The 16,697-nt window shown below is 37.2% G+C and overlaps 1 pseudogene; it reads left to right on the forward strand.

Moving 5' to 3' along the window:
• The first annotated feature begins 15,233 nt into the window (after positions 1 to 15,233).
• Positions 15,234 to 15,331, forward strand: LOC145580479 (small nucleolar RNA R71; annotated as a pseudogene).
• The last annotated feature ends 1,366 nt before the right edge of the window (positions 15,332 to 16,697 follow it).

Raw genomic sequence — 16,697 nt, forward strand, 5'->3', positions numbered from 1 at the left:
TGTTTGATTTGAAGAGGAGTAGGTAACCTTGATGATCATGCTAGATTGCATAATAGCTTTCAAAGACACGAACAATTAATTTGGATGCTATTATTATCGATTGATTTTGATTTGCAATTTTCCTTTGAAGTCATTTGTAGAGACATCTAGCTTGACCCTAGGAAATGGCTTCTTGAGTGGTTTTGATTGCAAATTTCGTTTTCCCTCGCATTGCTTAATTGATCTAGTTCCCTAGAATTAGCAAATTTATCTTAGGTGCATGTGGATCCTAAATTCCCTAGTTTTTTGACAATTGATTTTCGTTTGTTGATTGATTTGATTTTCATAGCATAGACCAACCCACCTTTTTGAGATTTCGGAATAGCTTAGCTTAGACTTTAGCAAAACCGCTTTCCCTTGGGTTTGACCTAGACTTGACCCTATACCTAGGGTTGGGTTTAGTTTTACAAATTTTGTTTTGACCGTGAAATTTAGTTTCCAACGACCTAAGTTTATCCTCGTGTCACTATACTATGTTGTTTCAATGAATACTAAAAGAAGGGGGGGGGGGGGTTGAATTGTAGTATGAGAGTTTAGCCAAACTTTTTGCGGAATTAAAACTAAGTAAGCTAAAGGAACAGAAAGTTAAACTGAAGGAACTAAAAGATGCAAGAGAGATTTTTACGTGGAAAACTCCTTGGCCCTAACAAGGAGAAAAACCACGACCACTTGGGATTTTGGGAAAAGAATCTTCATTAGAATAGGGCAAATGGTCCTATTACAAATTAAAGACTCAAACTTCAAGTTCCTCAACGAACTTGAAACCCCGAAGAACAAGTCACTCAACTTGTTATTCTTCTCTTCTCTTTCTCTTCTCTATCTCTCTTCTCTTTCTCTTCTCTTTCTCTTTTTTTTTGTTCTCTTTCTCACTTCTCTTTCTCACATACAGAAGTTCACTCAAACTTCCCCATTCCCCAAATTACAACTCGAAAGATAAATAACTCTAGTATAAGAACATTAGAACACTCTATATCACTTATGTGGAATTGACACTTAACTCGAATTAAAGCTTGAAAACTTATGTGAGCAAGGGTGAGTTTTTCAAACTGATTTCAAAGACTATTTATAGATCAAATTTGTTTAGGAAAAACTCCTTTGTGCAGCAAATCCATTACGCCATTACTCCAACCCACTAAGATGAACATGTTCCTAATTTCAAGGAAGCATGAACTCCTTAATGTGCTTTGACCATGATATGAAAGAGATCATGGGGAGTAGGCCACAAGTTTTTTGGAAAACATGGAAGATTTTATTTCCAAAATATATTTTCGAAAATCGGAAATAAGATAAAATCTTTTTAGTTAAGAAAAAGATAAACGTTTTAAACTTAACTACTTTCCTAAAAATATGCTAGCACAATATTATCCTTTTAGACCAATTCCACATAGATTTTTCGAGTGTAACTTAATATCTTATACTTACATAAATCCTAAAATATAAGAATATATTTAGTCTTCATATCCTCTGATGAAGTTTCTTCTCCGAGGCTTCTGTTCCTCAAGGGGAACTTCTCTTCTCTGGTGAAGCTTCTGCTCTGAAGCTTTTGTTTCCTGAGGGGAACCTTCTCTTCTTAAGTCTCCATTTTTAAAGCACCAGTTCCTCCAAAGGAACACTTCTTTTTGGATAGCTCTGTTTCTGGCTTTCCTATTCCTCATGATATCTTTGCACGACACTTAATCTTCCTAGTCATTGCATCTGATCACACACTTAAACAATCAAGCTCTTATTAGTCTGTAAGTAAGTCCAACATACTAGTTGCTGCTTCTAATCCAATAATGCACGCTTCACATTCCGTGGCATTATTAGTAGCCTCAAAGTCTAGTTTGGCAGAAATTGGAGTATGTGCTCCCTCTACGCTTATGAGTAATACTCTTACACCACATCCTTTTTGATTGGATGCACCGTCGAAGTACAATACCCATTGTTATCTTGTGTCATGAGAATCTCTTCATCCGGAAGATGAGTAGTTTCTACATGACTTGTTGAATAGGTTGTTGATCCAGAAAATCGGATATTACTTTCCCTTTTATTGATTTTTCAAGAATATATTTCAATTCAAATTCGGCCAACATTACCAACCATTTGGATATTCTTCCTTTTATGGGTGGTTTTTCAAACAAATAATTTATCGGATTATGTTGTGAAATCACATGACTGGTGTGGGGAAGCATGTAATGTCATAATTTTTTAGTTGCCCACACTAATGCTAAGCTTGTTTTTCCAAGGTGCTATACTTTGTTTCGTATTGAATGAATTTTTTACTTATATAGTGTATTGCACGTTCTACTTTTTCTACCTCTTGTGCTAACATGGCTCATGTGGTTGTATCTGTAACGGTGATGTAAAGTCTAAGAGGTAGTTTGGGTACTAGTGGTGCTAAAACTAGCGAAATTTTGAGATAGTCTTTGACTTTTTCAAAGGCCTCTTGGCATTGATCATCCCATTCAAGTTTTTCTTCTTTTTTTTAGTTTCTTTAATATTGGCTTGCAAGTCATTGTCAATTTATTAATGAATCGACTAATGTACTGTAACTTTCCAAGTAACCCCCTAATTTGTTTTTCTGTTTGAGGGGGAGGCATATTAACAGTTGCCTTTATTTTAGAAGGATCGATCTCAATGCCACGTATACTTACTACTTATCCGAGTAACTTGCCGGAAGTTACTCTGAAGGCGCATTTTTGTGGGTACAATCTCATTTTAAATTCTTTTTATGCGAGTGAAGAATTAGCGTAAATCTTTTATGTGTCCCATTCTATCTTTGGACTTCACGATCATGTAATCCACATATACCTCTATTTCTTTGTGCATCATACATATCATGCAAGAGAGTCGTAGCCGTTCTTTGGTACGTAGCTCCTGTATTTTTTAGGCCAAATGGCATGATTGTATAGCAATACTTAACCTAAGGTAATAAAACATGTCTTTTCTTCGTCTTCTTTTGCCATTAGAATTTGGTTGTAACCTGCGTATCCATCCATAAAGGATAACATCGCATGGTCAGCCGTGTTATCTACTAAAATGTCAATATGAGGTAGAGGAAAATCGTCTTTAGGACTAGCCTTGTTAAGGTCCCTAAAGTCGACACACATGCAAACTCGTCCATCCTTATTAGGACCAGGAAGATGTTCGCTACCCATACTGGGTAATTACATACGGGAATGAAACCTGCGTTCAATAGTTTTTGAACTTCTTCTTTTATTTTCAAAGCGACATCAGGTTTCATTCGTTGTAGTTTTTGTTTTAGTGGTTTAGAGGTACGGTTTAAGGGAATGGTATGTTCTGCGATTTCCCTATCTTTTCTTGGCATGTCCTTGTATGACCAAGCAAACACATCTTCGAATTATTTAAGCATCGATATGATAATCGATCGCTCTTCCGGATTCAAGGTTAAACTAATTTTTACTTCTTTCTTGTTTCCATTAGTTCCTATATTGATTGTTTCGGTTTCTTCAATTACAAAATACTTTTTTTCTCGTTCATTCATTAATTTAACCAGTTTGTTAATGTTATCATCTCCATTAGATTGATTATTATAGCATTCAAAAGATTCAAGAGAAGGCATATACTCGGAAATAGAGCTCTTATTATTCAAACCAAAAGAAAGTACATCGAGAGAAGAACTCTTTTTGGGATCTTCGTCCTTAGAACTAGAAAATAAAGACTCAGTAATAGCAACAAGGCCTAAATTTTCATCTTTCTAAAAACCTAAACTAGAATCATCGTCAGATCTCCCCTTCGCCTGTGATGATCTCTAGCTTGTCACCTTTATGGTTAATCCACTTGAAATTCTTCCTCTATCCATGCTCGAAAGTTTCGTTAGAAGGGGTGATCAATGAGGTTGGGTCAAAAGTTTCATCTTGGATGGAATTTTGATTAGTTATTGTAGCAACATGGTTTTGCTCTAGTCCAAATAGCAAGTTAAATGCTTGCCTATCATAGCACCCTGGAATTCGATGTTTTGACCGAACGATTTCAAAATCGTCATTCAAGAAGTAGCAATCGTGGAATATCTTGAATCCAGGCTTCTTGATACCTTTTAGAACTAGTGGTTCTGGAAAGTCATAGCATGGGTAATATTCTCCCTCCCTAACGAATTGTCCGTTGAGGGTTCTTTTATAAGATGGGAGTAAAGAGGTTATCCATATCTTGTTATTATCTCTACGTGATTTGATCTTAGCATCGTGAGACTTGAGTTCCACTTTGGTTTGTTTATATCCCAATCCAAAGGAAAGGCTTTTCTTTGGGATAGGAAGGAAGAGAGATTTCTTTATTCTTATTCCCAATGGCATCCCAGGACACTAACTACTCTTAAATAAGATGTTGTTTACTATTGGGGTGGAATATGGTTCAAGCTTGAATGATTCTTCAAGGCTTTCCTCCATTTCTAGTGTGTAAAGTGCCTCCACGGAGAATCCCCACATGTCTTCTGCGTCATTATCATGGTTAATTTCTAAAAGGGATTGATCGTTTATTGCAATTTTGAGAGGAGAAGCATGTATAGTCATAGGAAGACCTGGATAGTTCAACCTAATCATTTGATGGAGTGAAGATGGTATCGCTCTAAGCTCATGTATCCAAGGACGTCCAAGAAGAAGGTTAAATGTAAGTTTAATGTCCATGACATGGAATTCAACCATCCTTTATATTGGGCCTATGGTAATGGGTAGCTTAATAGTTCTACACACCGATCTCCTTGAATTGTCATAGGCCATTTTGTGTTGTTGAATGAAAATCTTTTTCTGGATTAAGACCTAAATATTTTGCAGTTCATAATGGGCATACATTCACAGCGGACCCATTGTCAACTAAAGAAAGAGGGATGTTGTATCCATTGCACCCCAGAGTTAGATATAATGCATTATTGTGGGTAGTGTCTTTTGAAGGCAAATCATCACTACTAAAGGTGATTGACTTGTCAGATTTTTTGCTAGTAAGCAAGCTAACGAGATCCTGTGGAGTTGTGTCCGTACTTATGAATAAATCAGTTAGAGAATTTATTGAAGAATTCTTATGTTCTTTAGAAGTACTTAGGAGTTCCCAAATGCTAACATTCGCCTTAGATTGATGAAGTTGTTTAACTAATGGATCTTCTACCTCTTGTAGAGGTGGCATTGGATTTTGAATTTTATTTTGATTAACTAAAGATCCATTTGGTTGTGTTTGGTAAACTCGTCCAGAACAAGTTAAATGATCTACCTCGTTTGGATTAGTTGTGGGGTCATGAACCAACTTTCTTCTAGAGGCTTTGAATGTGCCTCCATTTTGAGATGTTCCATGAGTTGTGCTTGATGCCCTTGTTCATTTAAGGAGAGATTTGATAAATCTTGTGATTTCCCTAAGAAATGATCCCAATCAAGCCCTCCACTTGTTTCGTTTTGGAGACAAGATGGAGGTGGGATGGCGGCATACTTAGAGACATATAAGTCTTGGAAGTCGTCGTCCCATAACCCACACACTTCATTAGTTGCTCCTATGAGTGTTGTGGTTAGCGGCTTCTCTATGAGAGTGACATAATCTAAAGGATTTAATGTATCACTTTGACGGGAGGAAAACCTAGGTTTTTGAGTTCTAAGAATCCTCCCAATCAAACCAAATTTATAACCAAACCCAACCCTGAGTATTATAGGGGTAAGTCCGGGTCAAACCCAAGGGAATGAGGTATAAGCTAAAGTCTCTAGTTAAGCTATTCTGAAATCTTAAGCAGTTAGTTTGGTCTAAACTATCAAATCAACACAATCAAAGCTAACAATGCAATTAATATCAAAGTAATAGGGATTTAGGATCCACATGCATTCACGATAAACTTGCTAATTTGTTGGGAAATTGATAAATCAAGCAATGCGAGGGAAAACAGTACTTGCAATCAAAATCACTTAAAGACCTATTTCCTAGGGTCAAGCTAGAGGTCTCTACGAATGGCTTCAAAGGAAAATCGCTAAACAAGATCAATCGATAATAATAGCCTCCAAATCAATGTGTCGTTTCATTGAAAACTACTATGCAATCTAGCTTGATAATCAAAATTACGTACTCCGCATTAAATCAAACACATTCACAAATTCCATCACCCAATTTAATCACATTATCCAATCAATCAAAAACCCCCAAATTAGCAATAGCTTATCATTCATACGTGCTTCACCACATCCCTAGCAAAGGAACTACTCACTACACATTGTAAAATTTAAAAGCATAACTAAACTAATCATCAATTTCATCATCAACATTGCAATCAAAATATCAACAATCAATCAAACAATCTAAAGAAATTCAACAATGTATCAAAAATCAAACACTAAAATTGCATTAAAGAGAAAGGAATTCTTCCAAAACTTTGATCAAAATCAAAGTGAATGAAGATAAAAATGTAGCAATCATCAATTACCAAGTTTCTATCTCTAAAATCTACGAACCAAGTTTCCTAAAATCTTGAGCTTCTTTCTCTAAAACTAGTCTAATTCTTCTTCATCTAAAATTCTTTCCCCTTTTAAAACGAAGAAAATCTATATATAGTAAAACTAACAAAGGAGAAGTTAGTTAGACGTCCAAAAAGAACCCCAATAGGCGCGCCCTCTCGTCATTATGCGCGGTCACAACGAAATAGGTACGGAATAGGGGGAAAAGAGTTGCGCGGCCGCACCTCACTCTTGCGTAGCCACGCACATGCCCTGTGTGCCCGCGCCTAAAAGCAGGAGTGGACTTTCTCGTGCGTCCGTTGATGCTTCCGTGCGCTCCACTTGATACATGTTGGGGGTGGCAGTTTCCAAAGGCCTCCACGGTGGGTTCAACACCATTTTTGATGCCCACGCAGCTTAAGAGAGCGGCCTAAAAGACTTGGACTTTGCACTCGTTGTCATTTGAGCTTTAAAGGGAGATACCGACTTTCACCTTGAGCCTTACAAGTCCTGAGAAAAAGCCAATGAGGTCCTTGAACATCACCAATCTCCTGAAATTAAAGAAAAGCAAACTAATAAAAGAGAAAAAACAAAATAAACTAAGAAATGCAAGAAAACGAGAAAACAACTAAGGAAAATATAAACTAGAGAAATAACAAGTAAAACTAAAGAAAAAGAGATAAAAGAACTATAAAAGCGTTTAATATCCATCCTAAAAGAGGCTAAATGAGTGCCATAAATGACACTCATCAAATTCCCTCAAGCTAGACTTTTGCTCGTCCTCGAGCAAAACAAAAGCAAGTAGAAATAGGATGAAAAACTTATTCAAACAAGAAATAGGAAAGAAAAAGATAAGAATGTACACTAAAACTTACTTTTGTAGGAATCACGGTTGTTTTTAGCTACGACAAGCCCTTTAAACCCCAAAGCTACCAATGAGGATGAGTGAGGTCTCGTAAGGGTATCCAAAGAATTTGACCCATAACTTTTGAAGGTAAAATGAGGCAAATTAATAAAAAGAAAGTAAAATCTAAAAGGAAAAATTCAAACAAATAGCTTTTGAAATGGACCTTTACAAATGATCAAATGCAAGTGAATAAAAAACTTTCTATACTATAAGGCTATGCACGTTCTACGATATCTAAGGTTGATTGAAACATAGAATATGCTAAGCGTAGAGAACTAATGAAACACGATTCACCTTCATCTCAAACAATCTTACCACGTTCTCCCAACTAGTTTTAATCCACCTCTAGTGAGCATCTCAATAGTTCCTCGAAAGAACCGGAGAAGAAGAGATTTTAGGGCTACTCGACATCTTAACTATGCACACCGCTCCATAAACTTGACTCAAATCTCCTTCCACCGACTTGTGACACAACCAAAAAGGTCAAAAGGTCCTGAGAAGGGTTGTAATGTATGGGCGAAAAGGGTGAAGGTAGGCTAAAATTTAAAATTTGGTGGTATACCTAAATTGTGAAGCAAAGGGTGATAAATCCTCAACACCATAATCAAGAAATCACCAAACAAAAACACCAACACCCTTAAGCTTATTCAAAGCCAAAATCACAAACATATATACAAAAAGCATAAGAACACTTCCCCCCAAGCTAAATGAAGCATTGTCCTCAATGATTAAAATAGGGAGAAATATAATTACATCAAAATATTTTTGAACTTTTTCATTTTTCACAAATTTTCACATTTGCCAAAGCATTTGAATTTGCTTTGCTTTTTTCTCATTTTTTTTTATTTTTTCAATTTTTTCACTTTATTGCAATGTCCTCGCCTCTTTTAACTATGGACGGCTTTTTCAACTTGGCATTTGCCGTTATTCACAAAATATACACAAAACAAATTTGCTTACATTATGAGAACCAATATTCAAACTAATCCACCACAATCTCCAATAATAGTGATCAATTGCTTCACCAAAACCAAGAAAGGAAACAAGAATGAAACAAAAGGCTCAAAATCTAAAGATATGGCTTGAAAATAAGGTTTATGGCTCAAATGGTTAGCAAGTAGGCAAATTAAAACGCAAAATAAAGAAATAGAAAACTATCCTAGAAAAGGAAAAATCACCACCCCGAAGAGATCCTTTATCCTTCCTAAATTGCTCGGTCGTGATCTCGGGAGACAAGAGTCAAGTTCTAGATAAAGCATACAATAGTCAAGAATCCATGTGCCGCTCATAAAAAATATGTAGAAGGGTAGAAAAAAATGAAACCTCACATGGTTGTAGCAATAAACTCACTATTAGTTTCCAATTCACCAAAGGGAGCAACACCTACTTACCACAAACAATTAGAATTCGTCTTCAAGGTCCCAAAAGTTCTAAAGACACTACCTTAGCATACTCTATCCTATGATCAACTAAACATACTCTCAAATCGTGCACATCGATACCACATAAGAAACCATTCATTCAAAAGCAAAAGGTCGGATGGTATTACGTCCAAAAAAAAACATGAAAAGAAAACAAAAAGAAAACCTCAAATTAAAATCATATTTTTGTGTTTTTGCATTTTTGAAAAGAATGAAAAGAAAAAGGAAAATAGAAAAGAGAAAAAAATGAAAAGAAAAAGAAAGGTGCAAAGATGCATGCATTTCATATAAATCCTAATCGTCATACAAGCGGTCATTCAACAACATCGCCAATGACCCCAAACACCTATGGTGTTACAAAGAAAACATCGTCGAACCGTTCAACTCTTCCTAAACTAATCCTATTCTATGCAAAAAATGAAAGAAAAGAAAGAAAAGAGAGAAATAAGAAAGATCTCACCGAGTTATCCAAGCTAAGCTAATAAAAGTGGGGTAAAGAAAATACCACCTCCATGAAGCTCTAATCAAGTGTTAGCATGAATCGTCAAAACCAAGAGAGAATAAAAAAAGAGAAAATGAAACTATATACAAAGAAAAAGATTAGTAATTTCAAAACAAAATATAAAGAAAGAAAAATCAAAAATAAAAAGACAAATTAGCAAAATCAAACTAATCTACAAAATAGCAAAATCAAAACAAATCAACAAAATAGCAAAATTAACTATACACTAAAGCTACAATCATTTAGATTAAAGGGATTTGGATTCAAGGGTTTTGGATTTAGGGATGTGGATTAAGGAGCAAAATAACATCAACTCATCATCATATAGCAATCATCATCAAAAGATACTCAACAAGGAACGCATGAGAAACTCATAAAAAACAATAACACCCAACAACATCAATCATAGATCAAGACAAGCAATCCCAAAGCATCAAGGCATTAAAAATCAGGGACATTCAACAACAACAAAATTGTCCACCGTGTTCCTTCTATAAGAAAAATGTTCTCCCAAACTAAACAAAAATACATCTCAACATCCCACCAATACAAAACAAAAGATCACATAATATAAAGGATGGAGGTAAAAGCACAAAGAGGGGGAACTAGTTACCACTAGGCCCGACATCATTATCACTGTCCTCCCCATCATACGAGATCCCGGATGGGGGACCATAAGGATCCCATCCCCTGGTATAGCCGGGTGGCAAACCATAGTAGCCCCTAAAATTATCTTCTTGCCAAGGGGCCAAGGTAGTGAATTGCTCGGGCAACTCTAGTGACAAAGGATGGGTGGGATCGACATAGGGTAGTTAGGATCACCCCTATAGTCGCTCCCACCGGGCACACAGTAATCATAATTACCGTGCTCATTCGAGAAGGTGCGAATCTCGGTACTTGCCAATATGGGTAGGTAGGCCTCCCATCACCCCCTCTAGACGGCACGGGACCGAGTTGAGGAGGGAAGTAAGGGTAGTTAACCGCGGGGGTGATCTCCCCACGGTTAACACTAGCATCATAAAGTTGTTATTGGATGAATATACATTATTTCATTTTGGAGATGCCTCTCATTTGGTTGTAGATTGCCTCGAAGTCTTGATCATACATCCCCTCTATTCGAATTTGCATGCCCTTCATTTGGGCACTCAAAGATTCCATTTTCGGGGTCGGAAAATTGATATTGTTGTTGTTGAGGTTGAGGTTATTTTTATTCTTCTTGTTGTTGTTATTCTTGATGATGATTTGTTGATGTTGTTGTTGTTGTTGATATTGTTGGTATTGGCACTCTTCATTGAGCACATTTTCCAAATCATCATCATCACCGGGGAAGCGATTGCTTTGGGGCACAAACCACACATTTGGAACATGCTGGTGAAGGGAGGTCAAAGAGGGGTTAGGAAGATAGCAATGATGCGCATTCCTCTTCAACCAATCGAATACCTCATCATCATTGTTCTTTGCTAAGAATTGAACTTTCTTGAACTGAGCAATGTCGAGGTAAAGAGTGTAGGCTTCCCCCACCGGAGTACAAGAAGGAAGTTATTGACGAAAACCAAGCTTGGTAGCTAATCTAGTTACCATGCTACCACATTGAATATCCCCCAATTTCTTTCCATGCATGGCCATGCAATTCTTCAAGGAAATGTGACCAAAGTTAACCCTTCTTCGCAACTCTTCTCTAGTTGCAATCCAAAGAACCACCAACTCGGCCTTTGACATTTTTCCAAAGTCTTGCTTTGGGAAAACTGAGTATCCCAAGAGACGATGAGGAACACGAAGGCACATTTGGAAAATATAACTCGCTAGAGAGTAGTGAGCGATGAACTCATTCAATCTCGATATATCATGCCACCATGCATTTCGGGCAAACCCATCAAAGAACTGATGCTCAGGGAAAGAGAATATTCGCTCCCGGATTGAAGACAAGGGCCGCATTAAATCCGGCCAAAGACATAGTCTTCACAACATTGAAGAGTTGAAAAGAAATTCGGAAATTCTTATCACCAAATGGAGTGGAAGATAATAAAGCAAGAAACTCCCTAGTAGGCTCAAGGTAGTTTCGGTAGCATGTGTTAACAAAGCTATCTAATCGAAGGTTATAAAACAAAACCCATAAGTCCTCATCGATCCCCAATTTGATCATACTCTCTCGATGATAATGTCGTGAGGGCTTTATGGTTCGTTTTTTGAAGTCGGCAAAAAGTGGTTTGGATTAGCAAATCGTGTTTTTGGCAACGGTAGAGGATTATTGTTTGCTTGAGTTTGAGATGAGGGTGAATTTGTGGGTGAGGGTTTTTCAATTGTTATTTTTGTTTTACTCTTTTTGGATGTGAGGGCTTTCATGATTTTCGACATATTTGCTTCATAAAGATCACAACCGAAATTCAATTACAAACTCCATTATCCTCAACAATAAAAAATCAACCACAATACTACCACACCACTTTCAAGCAAACCACCACACAATCACCACACTTACTACCAAGAATTCCAAATTTCAATCTTCTCCAAAGAGCCACCAATAAATTTCACAATCATGCTATACAATCAACAACAACACAATGTGAGGCAATTTCAATCAACAAACAACAAATATAAGCATCCAAATTATCCAAACAATCATCATATTCAACAAAAATCAATACTACTACTATTCACAAATATGAATAATCAAATTTTTGCTACAAATTCATGTAAGAATGCAAAATAAAGGTAGAGAAGATGATTATACCATACGCAAATTTGATCAACTTTCGAGCTCCCAAATCCACCAAAACGAAAAACTCCAATTTGCACTCCAATGGAGGAAAGAGAATAGAGAAGATGAAATGGAGGAAAGTAGTATTTTTTTTGGTGAAATTGATTAAATTTGAGTAGGAATTTGATGATTTTTTGAGGAATTATGAGGATTTGAGTGACGAAATTGAAGTAATGAGGTTAGGGTTTCGTGGGTAGAGAGGATATGTGTGCGGACGAGTATGAGGTTATGAGGGAAATGAGGGAAAAAAAGAAGAAAGGAAGAGAAATAGCCTCTGCTGGGCTCATGCGCGGCACAGCAGGGGTGCGCGCTCGCGCTGCTCGGCTGCGCTCCTGCACCCCTGCTGTTTCTTTACTTTGCTTTGCTACTCCTCTTGGTGCGTTCAATTATGGGCTCTATACATATTTATCATCACGGGATTATTGAACCCACTAAACACATAAGTTTCAAAATGCCTCGGCAGAGGGTTCAACATCCCAAATTAATAGAGCACCATAATGAACCCCCCCCCCCCCCAAGCACAAATTCCCTTCTCATTTAAGCACAATTTTTCCCAATCTTACCTCCTTGATTACCTTACCCTTATAACTCGAAATTCAAGAAAATAAAGCATACTCATATCATTGATCACGAAACTCCTTCCCACTATGCTCATGCTCGTTTGAGGGGATCTGATTCCCATGAAAACAACCTATAAATCCAAACACAAATCAAGTGAAAGAAAGAAAAGCAATTAAAAGTGGGATAAGAAAGATAAAATCAAAATAGAAGGTTAGAAAACCGCGTTGCCTCCCAGGAAGCACTTGCTTAAGGTCCTAAGCTCGACCTTTCCTCCAAATCATGGAGGGTCAAAGAAAACCACTTTTTCGAAAGCGGTAAAGGAAACAAACTTCACGCCATTCCTTAGCAACTCCACTTCCTTGTTGGATGCATTCTCTTATTTTGAAAATTCCGACTCAAGTTTACTTTGTTTCAATTTCATTTTCTTCTTCATGAAAGCTCTCTTTTTCTTCTTTGTCTTCTTGCTCCTTACAGTGGACGGTTTCGCACCATCAGCACATTTGGAGTCATCTTCAACCTCTCTCGGATAGAGCTCAAACCATGAAGGTATATCAATCATATCCTCATCCACAAGCTTGAGGACTCCATGTTATATTTACTAACAATCCTGCTTTCAACACTAAAAGCAACATCATCACAAGATTCAAGAACATCGTTAGTAGAAGACACAAAATTACACACATTATCATTGGAATGAGGTGAATTGATACACATAATTCCTTTCACAAAAGGCAATGACTCATGCATTTACTTAAACTCAAAACTTGCATTATTATTACTAACACGCAATGTAATAAGGCCACCTTTCACATCAATTAAAGCACCCGAAGTAGCTAAGAATGGTATCCCTAAGATGATAGGTATATTGTCATCTTCCACAATTTCAAGCACAATAAAGTCAACGGGAATTGTAAACTCACCGATCTTAATGGGAAAACCTCAACTCTTCCCTTAGGAAACTTAATAGAACGGTCGGCCAATTACAAGGTCATGTTGGTTGGGAGAAGCTTACCTACCTTAAGCTTCTTAAAAACCGAATACGGCATTATGCTAACACTAGCACGAAGATCACAAAGAGCATTTTGAAACATTTTTCCATTAATCTTGCAAGGGATTGAAAAATTACCCGGATCTTTCATCTTTTCGGGTAAGTCATTATGAGTAAAAGCACTACAATACTCCCCAACTTTTAACGAATCAACCTCATTACACTCTCTCTTGCCACTCAAGATTTCCTTAAGGAACTTAGAATATCTTGGCATTTGTGTCATAGCTTCGATAAAAGGGATAGAAAGATGAACTTCCTTAAGCATATCAAGAAATATCCCAAATTGCTCATCAATCTTGTTTCTCAAAAACTTTTGGGGATATGAAAGTTTTTGTTTGATCACATCCTCATGCAACTTTTCATCAATTTTCTCTTCCTCTTTGGCATCTTGACTCACCTTCCTTGACACATCAAGCTCTTTCTTTTCACATGAATCACTCACCTTCTCACGTTCTTTACTCTTCCTAGAAACACTCTCTTCAAGCACTTTACCACTCCTTGTTGTGATGGAATACACAGGTTTTTTAGGTTCAACTCCTTGAGAGGGTGAAGAAGTAGGGCTAGTGCCCACACTCTCCTTCAAGGTGTTTGCTAATTAGGTGATTTGTGTTTCAAGCATTTTGTTGTGTGTCATCATCTCATTAAACTTCTTACCACTCACCGACATGTAAATGTTCAAAATCTTAGTTTGGTTCTCAAAGATTCCTTCCAAAGTAGTCCTAGAAGATGAAGGTTGGGCATAGGAATTATAACCAGTACCTTAAGTCCTTGGAGCAAATCAGGGTGGGGGGTCCCCTGTGATTGTTGTTTTGAAATTTAACTTGGCTTTGGTTGCTCCAATTACCCCGATTTTGATTTTGGCCATTGTTTTGGTGATGATTACCATAGCCTTGGTTTTGGCTTTGATTTCCATACCCTTGACCTTCACTTTGATTATCATAGCCTTGATTATTATAGTTACCTCAGAAATTTTGATTTCCTTGGTTCCTGTAACCACCATTTTTGTTATAATTATCAAAGTTCCCTTGTTGGTGAGAATTTCTATTCCCAATGTTCCTTTGTCCATCAAATCTTTTCCCATTGTTATTGTTTGAAACAAAGTTCACTTATTCATATTCATTGTTATCAACATCATTACAACTATCAAATGCATGTGGACAATTAGAAGAATCATGGTCATATGATCAACATACATCACAAAACAAACATCCATTTGGCTTATTATTTGATGTAAAAGGAGGAGTTAAATTAGAAGATTTACCTCTCCCTAAACTGTAGGAGGGAATAATTGGTGCTTGTGATGAAGCACTCACAAGCTTTGCTTTGATCGAGGTCATCTCCTTTCCCAATTTTGAAATTTGTGAGGATAAATTGTTGATGGGATTAAGATGGTCGACTGAATACGCTGTAGAACTACTCTTGCTTGTCGACTCTCTCTCACCTTCTTGCCAATCCATGTGATACCTTACCACATCTTCAATTAAGTTCACCACCTCATCATCCGTTTTTTTCGTGATAGGGCCTCCGGCACTGGCATCTAAGCAAGATTTTCCTTGAGGGCTTAGACCTTCATAGAAGATTTGGATGATTTGAAAGGTGGGAATCCCATGATGTGGGCATTCTCTTTGGTATTCCTTATACATCTCCCATGCCTCATAAAGACTTTCATTGGGCTTTTGCTTGAAGCTTTGAATAAGAGCTCTTCCTTCAGCCGTCTTTTTTTATGGGTAGAACCTAGATAGAAACTCCTTAATCACTACATCCCATGCGCTCTAAGAGTTTGGCTTCACCTCTTTGTCCAACCACTCTAGAGCACGTCCAATAAGAGAAAAAGGGAAAAGTTTAAGTCGAATGAACTCTTGAGTAACCCCATTCACCTTGATGGTATTTCAATACTTCTCAAACTCCTTAAGATGGTTGAGGCGACTCTCATGCTTGGCTCCACTAAATTGACACCTCTCTATCAATGTAATTATCGCCGGTCTTATCTCGAAGTCATTTGCCGATGTCGTGGGAGGAGCAATTCCGCTTTTAAACCTGTAGGCTCCCGGAGTTCCCAACTCCTTCAATGCTACTCTCGGATTAGCACCCATGCTTTCTCATTCTTCTTCTCCTTCTTGATGGTTTTCCTCTCTTGAGGGACTTGAGCTTGAGGAACGATTAGCAAACCTTATCCTTGTTATGTTCCTCTCAATTTCAAGATCAAATGGCACTAAATTTTGATCTTGTGCCCTAAGCATACAAATCTCAAAAGAAAATATTAATAGCACGGCTACATATGTAGCCTAAAAGAAAGAAAATCTTTTTGTATTTTTCAAAAAAATGAAATAGAATAAATCAACAATAGCAAACAACCATGCCATTCCCCGGCAACGGCGCCATTTTTGATGGGAGGAAAACCTAGGTCGTTGAGTACGTTCTAAGAATCCCCCCAATCAAACCAAATTTATAACCAAACCCAATGGGGTAAGTCCAGGTCGAACCCAAGGGAATGAGGTATAAGCTAAATTCTCTAGTTAAGCTATTCCGAAATCTTAAGCAATTTGTTTTGTCTAAACTAGCAAATCAACACAATCAAACCTAACAATAGAAATCAATATCAAAGAACTAGGGTTTAGGATCCACATGCATTCACGTTAAACTTGCTAATTTTTCAGGAAATTGATCAATCAAGTAATGCGAGGGGAAACGGTATTTGCAATAAAAATAACTTAAAGAGCTATTTCCTAAGGTCAAGCTAGAAGTCTTTACGAATGACTTCAAATGAAAATCGCAAAACAAGATCAATCGATAATAATAGCCTCCAAATCAATGTGTCGTATCATTGAAAACTACTATGCAATCTAGCTTGATAACCAAGGTTAGCTACTCCTCATAAAATTAACCACATGCACAAATTCCATCAACCAATTTAATCACATTATCCAATCAATCAAAAACCCCTAAATTAGCAATCGCTCATCATTTATACATGGTTCTGATGCATGGTAATCTAGATCGTTAAAACTAAAGCACCACCAAATGGCCAACAAATGAGAGGCCAACAAATAGCGCAATTATAGGCTG

This window comes from Chenopodium album, chromosome 14, assembly GCF_948465745.1.
Source record: "Chenopodium album chromosome 14, dcCheAlbu1.1, whole genome shotgun sequence".
NCBI classification, from domain to species: Eukaryota; Viridiplantae; Streptophyta; class Magnoliopsida; order Caryophyllales; family Amaranthaceae; genus Chenopodium; species Chenopodium album.